The sequence below is a fragment of the Lepisosteus oculatus genome, chromosome 18 (assembly GCF_040954835.1).
Source record: "Lepisosteus oculatus isolate fLepOcu1 chromosome 18, fLepOcu1.hap2, whole genome shotgun sequence".
NCBI lineage: Eukaryota > Metazoa > Chordata > Actinopteri > Semionotiformes > Lepisosteidae > Lepisosteus > Lepisosteus oculatus.
Window position 1 is genome coordinate 5,239,414 of NC_090713.1, and position 23,139 is coordinate 5,262,552.

General features: G+C 47.9%; 1 long non-coding RNA gene and 1 pseudogene across 3 annotated transcripts; both read right to left on the reverse strand.

Annotated features, from left to right (window-relative positions):
* Positions 1 to 1,111: 1,111 nt before the first annotated feature.
* On the reverse strand, positions 1,112 to 13,759 carry LOC102696941 (immunoglobulin kappa light chain-like; annotated as a pseudogene).
* A 4,584-nt stretch (positions 13,760 to 18,343) lies between these two features.
* On the reverse strand, positions 18,344 to 21,306 carry LOC138224140 (uncharacterized). 3 transcript variants are annotated; one of them, XR_011182489.1, is made up of 3 exons: positions 20,196 to 21,306; positions 18,573 to 19,866; positions 18,344 to 18,433 (listed from the first exon to the last, which is right to left on the reverse strand). It is a non-coding gene; the product is annotated as an uncharacterized lncRNA (long non-coding RNA). The 3 variants fall into 3 exon arrangements; XR_011182487.1 differs by having other exon boundaries at positions 18,573 to 20,043; XR_011182488.1 differs by lacking the exon at positions 20,196 to 21,306 and adding an exon at positions 19,966 to 20,189.
* Between the last annotated feature and the right edge of the window lie 1,833 nt (positions 21,307 to 23,139).

Genomic DNA, 23,139 nt, shown 5'->3' on the forward strand with positions numbered 1-23,139 from the left:
GAGGAGTAGCGACCGTGACAGCAAGTTCATAGTTCAGGAGAGAATGCAAGCAAGAGCGATTCAAAATACTGGAAAACACAAGTGAAGCACAAAAAAGATTCAGAGACATGGTGAAGAATATAATCAGTGAAAGGCAGGGAAGTCAAGAAGCAGAAACTGATAAAGAAAGCACTAAGAGTGAGCTGGGAGGCAATCTCAAGGCTGGTTTTTATAACCTGCTGGAACAAAGTTAGTGAATGATTCCATAACACACAGGTGAAATTGATCTTCAGCTTGATATTGTTTTCTCGGCAACAGGATGATTGGCTGGTTGATTACAAACTCTATCAGTTGCTGTGGTGTTTCAGGTGTGTAATTTTGTGCTCCAACAGGAAAGAGTGTGACAGTTTCCTACTGCTGATAACACAGAACATTCATGTGACTTAAGGCACAGTTATCTATAAAACACCTCTGATGTTGGGGAGAAGTATTACAGTTCTGTTTTTATTTACATAATTAGTTCTGAGATGAAACACAAACCAGGAGATACGAGGTCCAGAGGCAGCACAGCACCATGAACAGAGCTGTCTGAGGCTTGCTGTAATACTTGTTTTCATCAGTAATCACTTCTGTAAAACATGAAAGAATACCAACCATCCAATTTTATTTTACAATTACTCCTTTATATTTTGGTTATTTTTTTCTTATTTAAGCTAAGCAGTGTGATGGGTAGCAGAGAATGATCTTTTTCTGGCAGGATTCCACACTTCTTTATAGAAAAGGGTGACAGGAGTATGGAATAAGCTACCTAGCCATGAGCTTGTAGCTGATAGCCTGGATTCTTGCCGAATGGCCTCTTGTTTGTACAGTAGCTGTTTCTCTGTTCGTATGGAATCTGGAACACCAAGCGCAGCAGCAGGGACCGACTCTCAGAGAGCCATCTGTGAGCCTGCAGTGAGCTCACTGTGAGGGTGTTCTTTATAATTCCTCATGTCCACTCACAGGTTGTTTTACACACCGTTAGCGTCTGCCGGTCTTGAACACTCAGCTATAAATAATTCACAATCAAATCAGAACAACATGCATTTATGGGGTGCAAAGGAGTTTCTATAATAAAGATCAGGACGACTAATTTCATGATTCAAAAATTCTTTATTACTATTATTTTTCTCTCACTAACAGCACGTACAACAGGACTAAACAACACGCACACATGGACAGCGGCTGATGGAGAAGCTCAGCGCGTCTAAAACGTTGCTAACAAACATGTCTGAGTACTGAGCGGCGCAACAAGGTTGCAGTCACAGAGATAAAGCTAAAACACAACACAGCCATCAGCAATGCGGTGCTGCCCTCTGTATGGGCTACTCTGGGCAGTCGGATTTGTTCAGGGTCTTCTGGACAGTAGCCTGGGACCCCTGGCTGGCCTCGCAGGTCACGGAGTGCAGCGATTTCCAGTCGGCCTCGGACAGCGTCAGGGTGCTGCTCCAGCTGTAGGTGCCGTCGCTCTCCAGGATGCCGGGGGTCTTGGTGACGCTGCTGCTCTTGGAGCTTCCGTCGATCTTCCACTGCAGGCTCCAGTCGGATGGGAAGCCCTTGTTGGCCAGACACAGCAGCGTGGCGCTTCTCTTGGCGCTCAGCTCCACAGCGGAGGGCGGCAGGAGGGACAGAGACGGCAGCGCGTTACCTGCAGACGGAAACCGGTTGGAATGAGATCAGAGAGATCAGAGAGACTCACAGTCGCCTGGGAGAGACTCGCACAGACCCACAGGGAAAAAAAAACCAAACTGTTGCAAAATAGACACTGTTTCACTATTGACAGCCAGCTGAAAAAGGAAAAGGAAGTTTTAAGTTCTACACGTTGTTTCAGGGCTTGAATAAGTGTTTCCGGACACTCAGGACTAAAGTCCTTCATGTAGTTGGAAATGTATCTAAAATTCATTAAATACACTGCACTTTGATAATGTCTGAAAGTATATTTACCTAAATGTGTTTTAACCATATCTTGCTTATTGAGGACTACAAACTAAAGCTGTATCCCTGCTGCCTCCTGTACTAAAAGCCCAACGTGGCGCCTCTCGCCTCCCGCTGAATAAAACTGACCCGTAACGAACTGTAACGCCCTCGCCTGGTGGTGAGGAGGAAGCGCCCCTAGGCGCTCGTAGTACCGCTGGGCATGCTGGGAGTGGTAGCCGGGAAGAGTCTGAGGGTCAGCACGATGACCAGCGGCTGACCCTGCCTGTGTAAATAATGTCCTAGTAATTCTAGTGCCCTGTGTAGTCCTGTAAAAGTAGAGTGTGTTGTTAGGTAATTACCACCCTAAATGTGTGTACGTGTTCGTCAGTCTCCTCATGTGTGTGTAGATCCTGTGTTTGGTTTTGGTGTGGTTGTAAAATAAAGCCAGTGCTTGGTTAATCGCGTCTCCACCGTTCTTTAGTTCTGAAAAATAACCTGCAAAACGCTATATTGGTGTCAGAAGCGGGCAGAATGAACAACTTGTGGCAGACACTACCCGATTCCATAAAGCGCCGGCTGACGCTGGAAGACGCAGAACCCATCGGCGGCGCACGTAGGGAGCCTGAGCAACTCCTGGGTGCGACGGGTGCGACAGGTGGCCACAGCCCTTACCAGGGCTACCCAATAGTGGTCCCACCAGTAGAATTGGGGCGGCCGCCCCGGAGAGAGGATGCCCTCCCTGCCGGAGCCGATCAGCGATTCCCACACCCATCGGCGCGGGTGCGACCAGGTCGCTACGATGGTGAGGCGCAGTTCCAGCTCGCGGCCCGGACGAATGGCTGGAGCCGGGCGGAGATGGCCGGCCACCTGGCGGCGGCGCTGGAAGGAGCGGCCTGCCAGGTGCTCCTGGACGTCCCGGAGGAGGACAGAGGCGACTACACGGCGCTGGCAGCAGCCCTCCAGCTGCGCTTCGGTGTAGAGGAGGCGCCGGACTTGATGCGGGAGAGGCTGGCCCTGTGGCGGCGCCGACCAGGAGAGCGACTGGAACCGGTCGCCGCGGATGTCATGTTCCTCGCCCGCCGAGGATACCCAACTTTCCCCCGGGAGGCGCAGCGGGAGATGGCTCTCCAGGCCTTTCTCAAGGCCCTCTCGCCCGAGGAGCTGCGGCGCCACGTGCAGCTGGCCGCGCCAACATCGCTGGAGCAGGCCTTGGCCCTTGCTACACGGGCTGAGGTACTGTTCGGGGTGACTGGCAGCGCCAGCAGACGCAGTGCGCCCTGCCGGCTGACCGAGGCGGCGACGGAGGAATCCAGCGAGGGGGAAGAGGAGCCAGCCCGTGCAGCGACCGCCGCGGAACAGCCCCGCACGCTGATTTGCGACCGCTGCGGGAAAAGAGGACACCGAGCCCGGGTCTGCCGGGCACCCGAACCTCGCTCTCCCCGATCGGCGTCGGGAAACGGGAACGGGGCGGCTCAGCGCGGGGAAGGCCGCCCTTGAACACCTCAACCCCCGCTCCGGAGAGCGCTGTAAAAACCGGCGCCCCTCACGCCACCGTGGGGCGAGTCGGCTGTAGCCGGGGCCTGTACCTCCACTGCCGGATTGAGGACCAACCCTGCCTGGCCCTACTCGACACCGGTTCATCAGTGACCCTACTTCGGCCGGGCGTCCTCCCCGACACCGAGGGCACCAACCCCCCAGGATGGGAGGCCTCCAGCCTGCGGCTGAGGACCGTGACGGGACAGCTCGCTGCAGTCCGGGGGAAACGGGTGCTTGCCTTCCGTCTGGGTGCAGCAACGGTGCGCCACCCCTGCTACCTTGCACCCATCCAGGAGGACTGCATTCTGGGGCTGGACCTACTGCAGCGAGTGGGGGCCAGGTTGGACTTGGACCGGCAGGAGTTGGTGTGGCAGGGGGAGCGACTGCACCTGGTGGAGGGCAGGTCCGGCGAAGACCGAGGGACGCGGGCTTGCCGGAGCCGGGGGAACAAGAGGCAGCGGCGGCGGCGGCGGCGGCAGTCGCCGGGGCAGACCAGGCCTGCGAGCCGGGGAGCGAGCGTGCCGGATCCTGCCCCTGAGTCGGCCGGGGGGCCAGACAAGGCGGGGGCGGGGGCCGAGCGTTGCGTGGAAGCGAAGCATGCCGTTGAGGACCTCTTCCAGCGGAGCTGCGAGGGCCTCGATCAGGACCAGCGGCAGCGGCTCCAGGAGCTACTCGCCCAGAACGAAGACCTCTTTGCGGCGAGGGATGAGGACTGCACCCGCACTGCCCTGGTCCAACACGAGATCAACACCGGCGACGCTCGGCCCATCCGCATCCCACCAGGACGCATGGTCCACGCCAAGCGGACCGCCGCCGAGGAAAAGATCCGGGAGATGTCCGCAGCAGGGGTGATTGAGCCCTCCGCGAGCCCGTGGTCGGCGCCAGCCGTACTTGTTAAAAAAAAAGACGGCTCGTGGAGGTTCTGCGTCAACTACCGCAAGCTGAATGAGGTCACCCGGAAAGATTCCTACCCCCTGCCGAGGATAGATGACGCCCTGGACTACATCACCGGGTCGACCTGGTTCAGCTCCCTGGACCTCCGCTGCGGCTACTGGCAGGTACCGCTTGCTCCCGATGCTCGCCCGAAGACGGCCTTTTCCATCGGCCAGGGCCTCTGGCAGTTTACTGTCATGCCTTTTGGCCTGTGCAATGCCCCGGCGACGTTCGAGAGGCTGATGGAGAGGGTGCTGGCATCGGTCCCGCGAACCAGTGCGTGTTATATCTGGACGATCTGCTGGTTCATGCACGGAGTTTCGACCAGGCCTTGACGAACCTCCAGGCGGTGCTGGCCTGCATCCGCCGTGCTGGCCTGAGGCTCAACCCCCGCAAGTGCGAGCTCCTGCGGCGGGAGGTGACCTTCCTGGGACATGTTGTTGGACCGCGAGGGGTGGCTACGGACCCAGGTAAGGTCGCCGCAGTGAGGGGCTGGCCGACTCCACGCACCGTCGCGGAGCTCCGCAGCTTTCTGGGGTTGGCCTCGTACTATCGGAGGTTCGTCCGGGACTTTGCCAGCATCGCCGCCCCGCTGCACCGCCTCACCGACAAGGGCCGCCGTTTTGACTGGGACTCGGGCTGTGAGACTGCCTTTGGCCGGTTGCGCGAAGCTCTGGTGGGGGCCCCCGTGCTGGCCTACCCCGACCCGCGGTTGCCGTATATTCTCGACACCGACGCGAGTGACTCGGGGGTGGGGGCGGTGTTGGCGCAGGAGGGGCCGGATGGGGAGCGCGTAGTGGCTTACTATAGTCGGGCTCTGACCAGGCCTGAGCGGAACTACTGCGTGACCCGTCGCGAGCTGCTGGCGGTGATGGCGGCGGTCCACCATTTCAGGCCGTACCTGTTCGGGACCCGGTTCCGGTTGAGGACCAACCATGCGTCCCTCACCTGGCTGCTCCACTTTAAGGAGCCAGAGGGACAGATGGCGCGATGGATAGAGATCCTGCAGGAGTACGACTTCACTGTCGTGCACCGTGCGGGGTCTCGCCATCTCAATGCCGACGCTCTCTCGCGGCGCCCCTGCGAGGCTGCGGACTGCCATCACTGCGCCCGGCAGGAGGCTGTCCGCACCGTGGCGGGGGTGAGCGCCGCGGCCACGGCCCGGGAGGGGCCGCTGGGGGTGGGCCTGCCAGACCTGGCGCAGCGTCAGGCAGCTGATCCTGACGTGGGCCCGGTGCTCCGCTGGAGGGCAGCAGGAGTGCGGCCTACACGAGAGGAGCTCGCCCCGCACCCGAAGTCCGTCAAGGCCCTCTGCGCCCTGTGGGAGGCCTTGGAGGTAAAGGACGGGGTGCTGCGCCGGGGGTGGCGGGTACCCTCCAGTGGCGAGGTACGGTGGCAGCTGGTGGTGCCTCGGTCGCTCCGCGGGGCGGTGCTCCGAGTGGTGCACGGCCAACCGGGTGTGGGGCACTTCGGCGGTAAAAAAACCCTGCAGCGTCTCCGAGGCCATTTTTATTGGGGTCTTTGCCACCGGGACGTGGAGCGGTACTGCCGAACGTGTGCGGTGTGCGTGGCGCAGAAGGGTCCCCCCGAGCGCTCTCGGGCCCCCCTCCTACAACACCAGGTGGGGGCTCCTATGGAGCGGGTGGGAGTGGACGTTTTGGGCCCGTTTCCGCGCACCGAGGCCGGGAACCGCTACGTCTTGGTGGCTATGGATTACTTTACGAAGTGGCCGGAGGCCTACGCCCTCCCGGACCAGAGTGCCCCCACGGTGGCCGATGCACTGCTGGAGGGGATGTTTGCCAGGCTGGGGGTGCCGGAGGAGTTACACAGTGACCAGGGGCGTAACTTCGAGTCCCAGGTCTTCGCCAGAGTGTGCCAGCGCCTGGGGATTACTAAGACGCGGACCACCCCGCTGCATCCCCAGAGCGACGGGTTGGTAGAGCGGTTTAATCGGACGCTCGCCACCCAGCTGGCCACCCTGGTGTCCCGGCACCAACGGGACTGGGACCGCCACCTCCCCCTTGCGCTCTGGGCGTATCGGACCGCGGTCCAGGAATCCACCGGGTGCACCTGGTCTTCGGCCCGCCGCCCGGAGACGGGTTGGCACCACCGGCTGGACCGGACTACGAGTGGGACCTGCGGCAGCGGATGCAGCGGGTGCACAGCTTTGCACGGACCCACCTGACACAGGTGGGGGTCCGGCAGAAGCGGTACTACGACCTGCGCTGCAGGGGGCCTGCCTTCCAGCCCGGGGACTCGGTTTGGGTGTACAACCCGCGGCGCCGCAAAGGCCTCAGTCCTAAGCTGGCGCCGTCGTGGGAGGGGCCCGCTGAGGTACTCGGGGTGGTGGGCGAGGTCTGCTACCGTGTCCGGTTGCGAACACGGGGGAGAGTGGTGGTCCTGCACCGAGACCGCCTGGCCCCTTACCGGGCCCGGGAGGAGGAGCCGTGTGGGGAGGCTCCAGAGGAGCAGCCGGGGCCGGAGCCGGCCGATAGTGGGGCGTCAGTGGATCGCCAGCCGTCACCGCGGCGCAGCGGCCGCTCACGCAGGGTTCCGCAGCAGTTGGCCGAATACGAGTACAGCCTGAGGGGGGTGTTCGACGTCGGCGAGACGCCAGACGCTTCAGGTGGGGGCAGTGTAACGCCCTCGCCTGGTGGTGAGGAGGAAGCGCCCCTAGGCGCTCGTAGTACCGCTGGGCATGCTGGGAGTGGTAGCCGGGAAGAGTCTGAGGGTCAGCACGATGACCAGCGGCTGACCCTGCCTGTGTAAATAATGTCCTAGTAATTCTAGTGCCCTGTGTAGTCCTGTAAAAGTAGAGTGTGTTGTTAGGTAATTACCACCCTAAATGTGTGTACGTGTTCGTCAGTCTCCTCATGTGTGTGTAGATCCTGTGTTTGGTTTTGGTGTGGTTGTAAAATAAAGCCAGTGCTTGGTTAATCGCGTCTCCACCGTTCTTTAGTTCTGAAAAATAACCTGCAAAACGCTATATTGGTGTCAGAAGCGGGCAGAATGAACAACTTGTGGCAGACACTACCCGATTCCATAAAGCGCCGGCTGACGCTGGAAGACGCAGAACCCATCGGCGGCGCACGTAGGGAGCCTGAGCAACTCCTGGGTGCGACGGGTGCGACAGGTGGCCACAGCCCTTACCAGGGCTACCCAATAGTGGTCCCACCAGTAGAATTGGGGCGGCCGCCCCGGAGAGAGGATGCCCTCCCTGCCGGAGCCGATCAGCGATTCCCACACCCATCGGCGCGGGTGCGACCAGGTCGCTACGATGGTGAGGCGCAGTTCCAGCTCGCGGCCCGGACGAATGGCTGGAGCCGGGCGGAGAGCTGCTTTTCTCAGACTCTGCAAGTGCTACAGATGCCCTCCTCTCCTCCATCCAGTCCATCACGGAGGATCTGCAGCAGCTGGTGGGTGAGGGGGAAGAGGAGACTGGTGCATCGGCTGCACCCTTTTCCCCTCAGTGCTCCCAGGAGCTGGACTTGAGGAAAAGGAAAAATGACTCTGTTTTCTCCCCGAGCGAGGAGGAAGGAGAGCATGGCGATGGGGACAGCTGGAACCCCTCCACCCCTCCCTCTACCCCCTTCCTTGAAATGGACTCTGTGAACGCTTTTACTGCTGCCACCCTGATGAAGGCTCATTCAGAGGATGGCTGGCAGGAAATTGGTAAGAAGAAAAAGAAAAAGAAAAAGGTAACAGGTGAGACCGAAGAGAAATGTGTTTTGTAAAGACTGGTTCCACTTTCTTATGTAATATGGCTCTTAACATAATTTCTCTTAACACAAGAGGTATCAATGACAGAGTTAAATGCCAGTCTGTCTTTGATTACCTCCAGCAGAGAGAGGGAGATGTGTTGATGTTGCAGGAGTGTGCTTTAGCCTATCAAGAGAGGTATAAAAGCTTTGAAGATAGGTGGGATAAAGGGCCTTCTGTTTGGTCAGGGGACAATAACAACAGAGCCTCTGGCGTGGCCATTCTTTTCAAAGGATGGGCATTCAAATTGAAAAGTATTCAGAGGGTCATAGATGGCAGGTTGCTGTGTGTGGATGTGGAATGGGGGACCGTTAACCTGCGGCTAATCAATGTGTATTGTCCTACTGACGTGGGAGGAAGGGTGGAGCTACTCAAGGCACTCTCCCCCCTATTGTTATGTAGCACAGATGTGATAGTGGGAGGGGATTTTAATTGTATCTTAGAGCACACAGACAGGCAGTCTAGCTCGCCGATAAAATTGGATTCCAGCTCACTGGCCCTGCAAAACTTAGTTCAAGACTTTAAACTCTCAGACACATATAGATGTATATATCCCACAACAGCAGGATATACATGGTCAGGGAGGAATAGCAGCTCCAGAATTGACTATTGCTTTGTCTCAGAGAGAGTGAAAGTAGTTGGGGTCACTCTTCAGCCTATCTTCTTCTCAGATCATCAGGCTTTAGGGTGTAGAGTGGAACTCCAGGGCGGGACTGTCTTTGGCCCAGGCCTCTGGAAACTCAACACAAAGCTGCTAGAGAACGAGGGGGTAGTATCCCGCTACAAGGAGAAACTATCACAGTGGCTGTCCTTGCAGTGTCTGTACGGGTCAGTAGGAGAGTGGTGGGAGGAGGTGAAGGTGAGGACAAAGGCCTTTTTCATGGCTGAGGGAAGGAAGGCTGCTGCCAGACGGAGAGGAGTGCTAGCCAGGAAACAGAGGCAGCTGCAGCGTCTCTACACGATGCTGCACAGTGGCTTCGATGTGCTCGAGGATATCGCCCTTTTAAAAAAGGACATCCGGAGCATAGCCGAAGAAAGTAGTCGAGGAGTGCTGTTAAGAAGCAGAGTGCAGTTCTTGGAAGAAAATGAGAAGTGTACTCGCTTCTTTTTCAGGAAAGTGGTAGGCTCCAAGACTGTCATGGAAAGTGTAGTTGATGAGGAGGGACGAGAGAGAACAGAGCCGAGTGCTATCCTCTCCTGCACCGAGGCCTTCTACTCAAGACTGTACAGCTCTACAGAGGTAAAGGATGAAGATATTCATTTTTTTACCTCAAAGCTAGAAAACATTTTGAGTGAAGAAGATAGGGAAGTACTTGAGAGGGATTTGACAGTAGAAGAGCTGAGACAGGCTATGGAGAGCTTACAGAAGGGGAAAACTCCGGGTGCTGACGGGCTCCCTAAAGAATTTTATTGCACCTTTTGGGATCTGCTTCAGGATCCGCTACTGCTCCTATTCGAGGAAAGCTACAAGAAAGAATTGCTGCCTGACTCCTTAAGAGAAGGCACTATCTCTCTCTTGTTTAAGAAAGGAGCAAAAAATGACATAAAGAACTGGAGACCCCTCAGCCTGTTAGGCGTGGACACTAAGATCCTGTCCAAAGCCCTTTTCCTGCGCCTACAAAATGTAGTGGCCTCACTGGTAGGGAAAGAACAGACTTGTGGGATAGCAGGACGCCTGATGAGCGACAACCTGGCCTTGTTGAGGGATGTCTGTCTGTACTCTGAGGATCGCTCCCTCCCTCTGTGCATTTTAGGTGTAGACCTAGAAAAGGCCTTTGACCGCCTAAACCGGCAGTACTTAACATCGGTACTTGAGCACATGAAGTTTGGCCCCATCATGAGAAAGTGGATTAACCTGCTGTACACAGGTAGCAACAGCAGAGTCATGGTTAATGGCAATAGATCACGCACCTTTGAAGTCTGTTCAGGGGTGAGGCAGGGCTGCCCATTATCCCCCTTGTTATTCGTTTTGGCTATGGAGCCCTTAGCCTGTGCCTTGCGCCAGGATCAGGCCATTAATGGGATACCAGTGCCTGGAAGTGGGGGAGGAGAGGTAAAGACATCTCTATACATGGATGACGTCACCCTGCTCCTCTCTGACAATGCCTCAATTAGCAGAGCTCTGCAGTGCTGTGATCGGTTCTCTTTGGCTTCCTCCGCAAAAATTAACACATCTAAGAGTGAGATTTTTTATCAGAACTGGAGGGAGCCAAAAGAAGGACATGATCTCAGGCTGCAAGAGAAGAGAATTAAGGTCCTGGGGGTGTATTTTGGAGAAGAGATGGGAACAGTAAATTGGCAGAACAAATTGCCAATCTTAAACAAAAAACTGATGCAATGGAAGGACCGAGACCTCACCATGACAGGGAAGGTGCTGGTCATCAAAGCCGAGCTCTTGCCTGTCTTGAATTTTCTGGCTTCTACCTTCCCAATCCCACACCGTGTTGCGGCGGTGCTGAGGAGATTGATGTTTCAATTTCTATGGGGTGGGAAGCAGGAAAGACTCAGAAGGGAAATAATGTACAGGCAGCTACCCTCAGGGGGGAAGTCTGTCCCAGATATTGCTACGAAGCTGCTGTGCATTTTCCTGGCCTCTGTGCTGAGAGGCTTTGCAACAGCACCTGCAGCGCGTACCTGGACTTATTTTTCCAGGCTCTGGGTAGGTAGGGAGGTGTTCAGAGTGTGGGGTGTCAGACCCAAGCTGGACGTCCCACTCTCTGACACATGCCCTGCAATTTATGGGACAGTTAAAAGTTTTCTAAGATCTCACCCAATTGGCCATATTCCCCTCCGAGATGTCAGCGTCCAAAAACTGGAAGATTTCGTAGCACCCCAGAACAATAGGCAGACCCCTGTGGGCATTTTAACATCAGCCCAAACAAGGAAGGTGTGGAAACACACATCCTCTAAATTTCTGTGCAACATTCACAGAGATTTAGCCTGGAGTGTCGTCCACCAGTGCTTACCGGTACGAACTTTCTTGTACCGTAGGGGCCTCACCCCCAGCCCTCGCTGCGTTAGGGTGGGCTGCGGCGAGGAGGAGACTGTGACCCATCTCCTGTGGTCCTGCTTTTTTGCTAAGGCCTTCTGGGCACAGTTTGAAGATTGGTTGCAGGCTCTCTCGCCCCAATTTACCCTGACCGCTGCTTTCATCATATACGGCATCTCTCCTGTCAAACTTCCTCCTGACGTGTTTGACAGGATCTGGGCCGTGGTGAACAGTGGGAAAGACGCCCTGTGGAGAGTGAGGAACATGGGGCTGTTCAAAGGCATCGAGGTCCCAGTCAAGGCAGCAGGTAGCCTGGCCCTGTTCATCACCCGAGAGAACTATTACCTCAGAGATCTGTGGAGAGAAGGGAGGGAGGAAGCAGAAAATCTGTGGGAAATAGAGAGCATAGGTCAATATCTCAAGAAACTGTGAAAAACATTATCATGTTTAAATAAATAATGTGATTTGCACCAGAAAAAAAGAAAATTGTTGCTATGTAACTGTTACCGTGTCAAAATGTAATGAGATGTGATCATATATACTGTTTTAAGTATGTATATTAATGTAAAGCTTTCTGATTTGTGATTTCCTGTATTTTTTTGTGAAAAGAAAATAAAGTTCTTAAAAATCGAAATCGAAAATCGCGTCTCCACTGTTCTTTAGTTCTGAAAAAGAACCTGCAAAACGCTACAGAACTTTTCACCGTCTGCAGGACCCATCAGCACCGGCGGGTACTGAGGCTTTATAAGTACAAGACACGAAAAAAAATACGTGTGAAATTCGCGAGTGTATTCACCTGGAGAAGAAATAATTATGCCTACTTTCATATATAAAGTATTAATATATTAATGACATTTCTTGAAATCAAGCATTCTGGAAGATTAATATACTAACTACGATTGGTATATTTTCTTCTCCAAATGCAATTATTGTATGAACCCTACAGCACAGATTATTTAGTGAGACATAAAACCACGTAAAATATGATTATTCAATCATTTAAAAAAAAACAGATCCAGTTATGTTTTGCCCCTAAATTGTAATAGAATCACTACATTGAACGTTGAAAAAACACTGATCTACCTCAACACTTCGACTATCTGTACACATTGAACTATGATGTTTTTTATGATTAAAAGAAAGATTTAAAAAGTTGACGTTAATAAACAGTAATTGAACAGCGATAACTCGAGTACATATACTGTATATCATGAATATGAATTCGGTTTTGAGAAGTCTGCAGTTCGGGTTCTGTCAGCCACCGGCGTGCAGCGCCTGTCAGCTCTTCTCCGCCTGAAATGGACCCGAGTCAGCGGCTACATTAAGGCATGACTTGTCTCACTTGGACCGGCGGAGTCTGAACCCAACAGAGTCTCAATCGGGTTCCAGACCATGGGAAGTGGAAACGTTCCGCTGTGCGCTTTTGACACCGACTCTGTATCTCCAATATCAGCAGGATTAATGCACATTTCACATTGTAGCCTACAATAGAAGCATTCATACTATAAAGCAAACATAATAAATGGACACTCAGGATTCACGAGATGAAGCCTGTAAAGTATCCCGCACTGTAGAGGAGCACCGCAGCAGCCCAGCTAGGCTGAGACTAACCGAGCTGACACCCCGCTCCCGAATCGCACTTCTCAAGACAACACTGTAAAAATACAATCTCATAACATGAGCATCAACGTTGCAATTTCTGTGACAAAAATCCCTCTGATTAACTGCTGCCATTTTTACGCTTCATGCTCGCTATGACCTGTTCTGTTGCCTCCAAAAGTTCTGGTTTAGAATTTAGAAATCTGTATTAGACAAAATCCTGTGGATTCTAATTTTTCATAATAAATTAAAAAAAAATCAGATCAACACATTATGAAAATATTGCGAGAAGACGGAAAGAGAGATAACTTACTTCCAACGCTCAGTCTGGTGCCGCCACCGAAAGTGTACACAAGGGCACTGTCAATGGAGTGTTTAGTTTGGCAGTAATAATCTCCAGCATCTTCAGCCTGGACTCCTGTGATGGTCAGAGTGAAGTCAGTCCCAGACCCACTGCCACTGAATCGCTCTGGGATCCCAGTTGGATGGTTAAGTTGCCCAATAAATCAGGAGTTTTGGAGCTTCACTAGGTTTCTGTTGGAACCAGTTTAGATCATTGTTATTAAATGGAGCTGAACTGGTCTTACAGCTCACAGTGACTGTCTGTCCAGGGAGAACAGTCTTTACTGCTGGAGTCTGAGTCACAGTAACCTGTCCACTGGATTCTGAAAATAAAACATCAAACAGTGTATGATGAAACAAAATAATTAAAACACTTCATAGAGTAATTTATTATTTAAAATATTTCATGGTTTACACAAATTATTTTGACTTAAAATAAAATGCTTATAAACCCATTCCTACCCTGTGCAAATATGAGGAGTGTCCAGATGAAGATGGTGATGAAAGTCATTGTTGCTGTGGGTTCTGTTGCCATGAAGGGCAGCTCTCAGTCTGGAAGTGTTAAACTCACAGGGCTATAAACACTCCCAGACCACTGAAGCATGTGCTGTCTATGCAAAGTGTATTTTCAATGCAAATTGTCTTCCTGGGTTCAGTCAGTCAATGCTGGAAACAGGCTTCGTGCCGTGTGTTGTGTCAGAGCAAGATGAGCAGTTTAGCATAAACATTCCCAGGACAGCAGGACTAGACAGAGAGCAGCTTTATGAGGAACAGAGGATGAGACACAATCAGCTGAGCCCTTATTCCACTCAACACAGCTGGAATTAAGTGGAATGTGGAGAGCAGCACTTGGCTCTGTGTGTTCAGACACATCAGGTTTTTTATCTGCATTCTCAAGACAATGGAGCTATTACCCACAGGTCAGGTGTTGTCTATATTAATTTTTCCATTGATAGAATTGTCAAAATGCCCTGTAATTTGTGTGTGTTCCCAAGAAACATTCCACACTGTGTTCAAGGAAGTACAGTATTTGTGTTTAATACATGGGGCTGGAGAATGGGGAACTGAACACTTATTTTCATGCACTTGTGGAGAGTGCTCTCTGGTGACACAAAAGTTTTGTTTTTACTGAAAATGAATTAATCTAATGGAAATATTTAAGACAGCTTCTATTTTAATGGATTTTATAATGAATGTTCAGGAGTGATAACAAGACAGGCCATATCACTCTGCAAATCCCAGCTGGCAGCCCACTGAAGCTAAGTAGGTGTGAGCCTGGTCTACAGCATGAAACACCTTTTTATTTCTGGGTTCCCCCTCTCTCTCAGTCTGCAACTAAAAAGAAAACATTGAAGTGAACATTAATGATTACATAAACAAGATTTAATTTCAAGATAAACATTAACAATACAAAAATAAATTAAAATGAAGTTATATAAATTAAATACAACTAACTTAATGTCATTCATAGTGTTTGTGCGCAGCTGAGCTCCTCCACAGGCTGTGTCCTGTGTCTTTGCCTTCACCCTCAGCACCTGCAGTAGGTTCCAGCTGCAGCAGTGCAGTCCAGCTGAGGGAGGTTTTTGTACGGGTGTGTAACATTGTGTGAACAGCCAGTTACTGTTGAGGTAGTGTAAACCTGTACAGTAATAATCTGCTGCATCTTCAGCCTGGAATCCTGTGATGGTCAGAGTGAAGTCAGTCCCAGATCCACTGCCACTGAAACCCTCTGGGACCCCAGTCTGTCGGGTAGTTGCTGCATAGATGAGGAGTTTAGGAATTTCACCAGCTTTTTGTTAGTACCAGGTTAGTCTGTGCTTAGAATCATATATGTTCACTGCAGGACTGGTCTTACAGCTCACAGTGACTGTCTGTCCAGGAAGAATTGATTTCACTCCTGGATTCTGAGTTACAGTAACCTGCCCCCTGGACTCTGAAAATTAAAAATCAAATTACACATGAGGAAGAAAAATATTGATTAGATCCTGAAGTATTATTTCTAAATATAATGTTTCTTGTTTTAAACAAAATAATTCATTTTCACTTCATATATAATTCTTACTTAACATTTCAACCCCTTCCTACCCTGAGCAGATGAGGAGTGTCCATATGATGATGGTGATGAAAGTCATTGTTGTTGTGGGCTCTGTTGCCATGAAGGGCAGCTCTCAGTCATGAAGTGTTAAACTCACAGGGCTATAAACAGTCCCAGAGCACTGAAGCATGTGCTGCCAATGCAAACTGTCTCTTCTATGCAAATTGTCTTCCTGGGTTCAACAACACTTCTAGCCAGTCAGTACTGGAAACACAGGCTTGGTCCTGTGTGTTGTGACAGAGCAAGATAAGCATAGTCAGTCTATTTTCATGCCTGTCTTCTTTGTAATTAAATAAATTAAGAAATTAGCAGTGGAATGAAACCTCATACTGGGGGCTGTTTCAGAAAACAAGATTATTCAGTCAACCTGATAACTTTAGTGTATACTGAATGTTAGTAAATAATATCGTATATTTTTTGTTGACAAAATCTGGATTTTCAGTTTCATTAAGTAGGATTAAATTACATCCAATAAAATAACGATAGCAATAAATCTTCTTTCCAGGGCAAAATGAAGTGTAGAGATCACCAAAACAGTTTGCTGATCATTTTTATTTAAAATATACCATTTCAGAAGATAGAATATACTTTTCATTTACAATCTCTTAAAATGATTTAGGCATCATAGATCGAGTCAGCTAAATGTGTATATTCACTTTTAACCCTACACGTTTTATTACTAAATAACAATGCAAGTGATCTCCAATATCTTACACTACAATTTAACTTTTGCTGATATGAAAATAATCCTTTTTGTATGCATAACTGTAATCTTTATTACATTTATTCTATCTTGATCCATGTGTTTTGCTGTAGTTTAACAGTCTACTAGCACTTGCTATAGCTGGGAAATATATGTTTGATTATTATTAAGCTTCTGCAGTAAGAAAGACTAATATTTTAATCCAGTGAAGTCAGTTGTCTCCTGTGGACACAGTCCTCTATCTATTTATTGTAAGGAGTGTCTATTCATTATAATGAGTACAGAGAATTGTCAAAGCCCAAAAACTCAGGCTGACAAAGAGCTGCAGGTTTTCTCTGTGAAGCTGGTTTCTTCTGGTATGACAGGGTGCTGTAAGTCACATGTGGGTCAGCATCATGGATGATCTGCAACAGAGAAAAGATTTTCTGCTTAGAAGGGGTGCTGGTCAAAAGCTTCCTTTTTATATATCCTCCAAAACATACTGTATAGGCAAGGAAAAGACTAAACTGAGATTTCACAGAAAACACCAGTTTGTGTCACTGTCTATCTGTAGCAGACAGAGAAATCAGTTACTTTTTAACTGAAAAAAGTCAACGCCAGACGCTTCAGGTGGGGGCAGTGTAACGCCCTCGCCTGGTGGTGAGGAGGAAGCGCCCCTAGGCGCTCGTAGTACCGCTGGGCATGCTGGGAGTGGTAGCCGGGAAGAGTCTGAGGGTCAGCACGATGACCAGCGGCTGACCCTGCCTGTGTAAATAATGTCCTAGTAATTCTAGTGCCCTGTGTAGTCCTGTAAAAGTAGAGTGTGTTGTTAGGTAATTACCACCCTAAATGTGTGTACGTGTTCGTCAGTCTCCTCATGTGTGTGTAGATCCTGCGTTTGGTTTTGGTGTGGTTGTAAAATAAAGCCAGTGCTTGGTTAATCGCGTCTCCACTGTTCTTTAGTTCTGAAAAAGAACCTGCAAAACGCTACAGAACTTCTCACCGTCTGCAGGACCCATCAGCACCGGCGGGTACTGAGGCTTTATAAGTACAAGACACGAAAAAAAATACGTGTGAAATTCGCGAGTGTATTCACCTGGAGAAGAAATAATTATGCCTACTTTCATATATAAAGTATTAATATATTAATGACATTTCTTGAAATCAAGCATTCTGGAAGATTAATATACTAACTACGATTGGTATATTTTCTTCTCCAAATGCAATTATTGTATGAACCCTACAGCACAGATTATTTAGTGAGACATAAAACCACGTAAAATATGATTATTCAATCATTTAAAAAAAAACAGATCCAGTTATGTTTTGCCCCTAAATTGTAATAGAATCACTACATTGAACGTTGAAAAAACACTAATCTACCTCAACACTTCGACTATCTGTACACATTGCACTATGATGTTTTTTATGATTAAAAGAAAGATTTAAAAAGTTGACGTTAATAAACAGTAATTGAACAGCGATAACTCGAGTACATATACTGTATATCATGAATATGAATTCGGTTTTGAGAAGTCTGCAGTTCGGGTTCTGTCAGCCACCGGCGTGCAGCGCCTGTCAGCTCTTCTCCGCCTGAAATGGACCCGAGTCAGCGGCTACATTAAGGCATGACTTGTCTCACTTGGACCGGCGGAGTCTGAACCCAACAGAGTCTCAATCGGGTTCCAGACCATGGGAAGTGGAAACGTTCCGCTGTGCGCTTTTGACACCGACTCTGTATCTCCAATATCAGCAGGATTAATGCACATTTCACATTGTAGCCTACAATAGAAGCATTCATACTATAAAGCAAACATAATAAATGGACACTCAGGATTCACGAGATGAAGCCTGTAAAGTATCCCGCACTGTAGAGGAGCACCGCAGCAGCCCAGCTAGGCTGAGACTAACCGAGCTGACACCCCGCTCCCGAATCGCACTTCTCAACACAACACTGTAAAAATACAATCTCATAACATGAGCATCAACGTTGCAATTTCTGTGACAAAAATCCCTCTGATTAACTGCTGCCATTTTTACGCTTCATGCTCGCTATGACCTGTTCTGTTGCCTCCAAAAGTTCTGGTTTAGAATTTAGAAATCTGTATTAGACAAAATCCTGTGGATTCTAATTTTTCATAATAAATTAAAAAAAAATCAGATCAACACATTATGAAAATATTGCGAGAAGACGGAAAGAGAGATAACTTACTTCCAACGCTCAGTCTGGTGCCGCCACCGAAAGTGTACACAAGGGCACTGTCAATGGAGTGTTTAGTTTGGCAGTAATAATCTCCAGCATCTTCAGCCTGGACTCCTGTGATGGTCAGAGTGAAGTCAGTCCCAGACCCACTGCCACTGAATCGCTCTGGGATCCCAGTTGGATGGTTAGTTGCCCAATAAATCAGGAGTTTTGGAGCTTCACTAGGTTTCTGTTGGAACCAGTTTAGATCATTGTTATTAAATGGAGCTGAACTGGTCTTACAGCTCACAGTGACTGTCTGTCCAGGGAGAACAGTCTTTACTGCTGGAGTCTGAGTCACAGTAACCTGTCCACTGGATTCTGAAAATAAAACATCAAACAGTGTATGATGAAACAAAATAATTAAAACACTTCATAGAGTAATTTATTATTTAAAATATTTCATGGTTTACACAAATTATTTTGACTTAAAATAAAATGCTTATAAACCCATTCCTACCCTGTGCAAATATGAGGAGTGTCCAGATGAAGATGGTGATGAAAGTCATTGTTGCTGTGGGTTCTGTTGCCATGAAGGGCAGCTCTCAGTCTGGAAGTGTTAAACTCACAGGGCTATAAACACTCCCAGACCACTGAAGCATGTGCTGTCTATGCAAAGTGTATTTTCAATGCAAATTGTCTTCCTGGGTTCAGTCAGTCAATGCTGGAAACAGGCTTCGTGCCGTGTGTTGTGTCAGAGCAAGATGAGCAGTTTAGCATAAACATTCCCAGGACAGCAGGACTAGACAGAGAGCAGCTTTATGAGGAACAGAGGATGAGACACAATCAGCTGAGCCCTTATTCCACTCAACACAGCTGGAATTAAGTGGAATGTGGAGAGCAGCACTTGGCTCTGTGTGTTCAGACACATCAGGTTTTTTATCTGCATTCTCAAGACAATGGAGCTATTACCCACAGGTCAGGTGTTGTCTATATTAATTTTTCCATTGATAGAATTGTCAAAATGCCCTGTAATTTGTGTGTGTTCCCAAGAAACATTCCACACTGTGTTCAAGGAAGTACAGTATTTGTGTTTAATACATGGGGCTGGAGAATGGGGAACTGAACACTTATTTTCATGCACTTGTGGAGAGTGCTCTCTGGTGACACAAAAGTTTTGTTTTTACTGAAAATGAATTAATCTAATGGAAATATTTAAGACAGCTTCTATTTTAATGGATTTTATAATGAATGTTCAGGAGTGATAACAAGACAGGCCATATCACTCTGCAAATCCCAGCTGGCAGCCCACTGAAGCTAAGTAGGTGTGAGCCTGGTCTACAGCATGAAACACCTTTTTATTTCTGGGTTCCCCCTCTCTCTCAGTCTGCAACTAAAAAGAAAACATTGAAGTGAACATTAATGATTACATAAACAAGATTTAATTTCAAGATAAACATTAACAATACAAAAATAAATTAAAATGAAGTTATATAAATTAAATACAACTAACTTAATGTCATTCATAGTGTTTGTGCGCAGCTGAGCTCCTCCACAGGCTGTGTCCTGTGTCTTTGCCTTCACCCTCAGCACCTGCAGTAGGTTCCAGCTGCAGCAGTGCAGTCCAGCTGAGGGAGGTTTTTGTACGGGTGTGTAACATTGTGTGAACAGCCAGTTACTGTTGAGGTAGTGTAAACCTGTACAGTAATAATCTGCTGCATCTTCAGCCTGGAATCCTGTGATGGTCAGAGTGAAGTCAGTCCCAGATCCACTGCCACTGAAACCCTCTGGGACCCCAGTCTGTCGGGTAGTTGCTGCATAGATGAGGAGTTTAGGAATTTCACCAGCTTTTTGTTAGTACCAGGTTAGTCTGTGCTTAGAATCATATATGTTCACTGCAGGACTGGTCTTACAGCTCACAGTGACTGTCTGTCCAGGAAGAATTGATTTCACTCCTGGATTCTGAGTTACAGTAACCTGCCCCCTGGACTCTGAAAATTAAAAATCAAATTACACATGAGGAAGAAAAATATTGATTAGATCCTGAAGTATTATTTCTAAATATAATGTTTCTTGTTTTAAACAAAATAATTCATTTTCACTTCATATATAATTCTTACTTAACATTTCAACCCCTTCCTACCCTGAGCAGATGAGGAGTGTCCATATGATGATGGTGATGAAAGTCATTGTTGTTGTGGGCTCTGTTGCCATGAAGGGCAGCTCTCAGTCATGAAGTGTTAAACTCACAGGGCTATAAACAGTCCCAGAGCACTGAAGCATGTGCTGCCAATGCAAACTGTCTCTTCTATGCAAATTGTCTTCCTGGGTTCAACAACACTTCTAGCCAGTCAGTACTGGAAACACAGGCTTGGTCCTGTGTGTTGTGACAGAGCAAGATAAGCATAGTCAGTCTATTTTCATGCCTGTCTTCTTTGTAATTAAATAAATTAAGAAATTAGCAGTGGAATGAAACCTCATACTGGGGGCTGTTTCAGAAAACAAGATTATTCAGTCAACCTGATAACTTTAGTGTATACTGAATGTTAGTAAATAATATCGTATATTTTTTGTTGACAAAATCTGGATTTTCAGTTTCATTAAGTAGGATTAAATTACATCCAATAAAATAACGATAGCAATAAATCTTCTTTCCAGGGCAAAATGAAGTGTAGAGATCACCAAAACAGTTTGCTGATCATTTTTATTTAAAATATACCATTTCAGAAGATAGAATATACTTTTCATTTACAATCTCTTAAAATGATTTAGGCATCATAGATCGAGTCAGCTAAATGTGTATATTCACTTTTAACCCTACACGTTTTATTACTAAATAACAATGCAAGTGATCTCCAATATCTTACACTACAATTTAACTTTTGCTGATATGAAAATAATCCTTTTTGTATGCATAACTGTAATCTTTATTACATTTATTCTATCTTGATCCATGTGTTTTGCTGTAGTTTAACAGTCTACTAGCACTTGCTATAGCTGGGAAATATATGTTTGATTATTATTAAGCTTCTGCAGTAAGAAAGACTAATATTTTAATCCAGTGAAGTCAGTTGTCTCCTGTGGACACAGTCCTCTATCTATTTATTGTAAGGAGTGTCTATTCATTATAATGAGTACAGAGAATTGTCAAAGCCCAAAAACTCAGGCTGACAAAGAGCTGCAGGTTTTCTCTGTGAAGCTGGTTTCTTCTGGTATGACAGGGTGCTGTAAGTCACATGTGGGTCAGCATCATGGATGATCTGCAACAGAGAAAAGATTTTCTGCTTAGAAGGGGTGCTGGTCAAAAGCTTCCTTTTTATATATCCTCCAAAACATACTGTATAGGCAAGGAAAAGACTAAACTGAGATTTCACAGAAAACACCAGTTTGTGTCACTGTCTATCTGTAGCAGACAGAGAAATCAGTTACTTTTTAACTGAAAAAAGTCAACGCCAGACGCTTCAGGTGGGGGCAGTGTAACGCCCTCGCCTGGTGGTGAGGAGGAAGCGCCCCTAGGCGCTCGTAGTACCGCTGGGCATGCTGGGAGTGGTAGCCGGGAAGAGTCTGAGGGTCAGCACGATGACCAGCGGCTGACCCTGCCTGTGTAAATAATGTCCTAGTAATTCTAGTGCCCTGTGTAGTCCTGTAAAAGTAGAGTGTGTTGTTAGGTAATTACCACCCTAAATGTGTGTACGTGTTCGTCAGTCTCCTCATGTGTGTGTAGATCCTGCGTTTGGTTTTGGTGTGGTTGTAAAATAAAGCCAGTGCTTGGTTAATCGCGTCTCCACTGTTCTTTAGTTCTGAAAAAGAACCTGCAAAACGCTACAGAACTTCTCACCGTCTGCAGGACCCATCAGCACCGGCGGGTACTGAGGCTTTATAAGTACAAGACACGAAAAAAAATACGTGTGAAATTCGCGAGTGTATTCACCTGGAGAAGAAATAGTTATGCCTACTTTCATATATAAAGTATTAATATATTAATGACATTTCTTGAAATCAAGCATTCTGGAAGATTAATATACTAACTACGATTGGTATATTTTCTTCTCCAAATGCGATTATTGTATGAACCCTACAGCACAGATTATTTAGTGAGACATAAAACCACGTAAAATATGATTATTCAATCATTTAAAAAAAAACAGATCCAGTTATGTTTTGCCCCTAAATTGTAATAGAATCACTACATTGAACGTTGAAAAAACACTGATCTACCTCAACACTTCGACTATCTGTACACATTGCACTATGATGTTTTTTATGATTAAAAGAAAGATTTAAAAAGTTGACGTTAATAAACAGTAATTGAACAGCGATAACTCGAGTACATATACTGTATATCATGAATATGAATTCGGTTTTGAGAAGTCTGCAGTTCGGGTTCTGTCAGCCACCGGCGTGCAGCGCCTGTCAGCTCTTCTCCGCCTGAAATGGACCCGAGTCAGCGGCTACATTAAGGCATGACTTGTCTCACTTGGACCGGCGGAGTCTGAACCCAACAGAGTCTCAATCGGGTTCCAGACCATGGGAAGTGGAAACGTTCCGCTGTGCGCTTTTGACACCGACTCTGTATCTCCAATATCAGCAGGATTAATGCACATTTCACATTGTAGCCTACAATAGAAGCATTCATACTATAAAGCAAACATAATAAATGGACACTCAGGATTCACGAGATGAAGCCTGTAAAGTATCCCGCACTGTAGAGGAGCACCGCAGCAGCCCAGCTAGGCTGAGACTAACCGAGCTGACACCCCGCTCCCGAATCGCACTTCTCAACACAACACTGTAAAAATACAATCTCATAACATGAGCATCAACGTTGCAATTTCTGTGACAAAAATCCCTCTGATTAACTGCTGCCATTTTTACGCTTCATGCTCGCTATGACCTGTTCTGTTGCCTCCAAAAGTTCTGGTTTAGAATTTAGAAATCTGTATTAGACAAAATCCTGTGGATTCTAATTTTTCATAATAAATTAAAAAAAAATCAGATCAACACATTATGAAAATATTGCGAGAAGACGGAAAGAGAGATAACTTACTTCCAACGCTCAGTCTGGTGCCGCCACCGAAAGTGTACAC